The sequence below is a fragment of the Engystomops pustulosus genome, chromosome 4, assembly GCF_040894005.1.
Source record: "Engystomops pustulosus chromosome 4, aEngPut4.maternal, whole genome shotgun sequence".
Lineage (NCBI taxonomy): Eukaryota > Metazoa > Chordata > Amphibia > Anura > Leptodactylidae > Engystomops > Engystomops pustulosus.
Genome location: NC_092414.1, coordinates 2902760 through 2903014, shown reverse-complemented (window position 1 = coordinate 2903014; position 255 = coordinate 2902760).

Sequence of the window (255 nt, the reverse complement as noted above, 5' to 3'; positions counted from 1 at the left end):
GTGTATAATGTGTATGTAGTGATCTCCCCCTAGTGGTGGTGTATAATGTGTATGTAGTGATCTCCCCCTAGTGGTGGTGTATAATGTGTATGTAGTGATCTCCCCCTAGTGGTGGTGTATAATGTGTATGTAGTGATCTCCCCCTAGTGGTGGTGTATAATGTGTATGTAGTGAGCTCCCCATATTGTAGTGAGCTCCCCAATATCACACGTGAGTGTATAATGGGGGGGGTAATGTATTGTAGTGAGCTCCCCA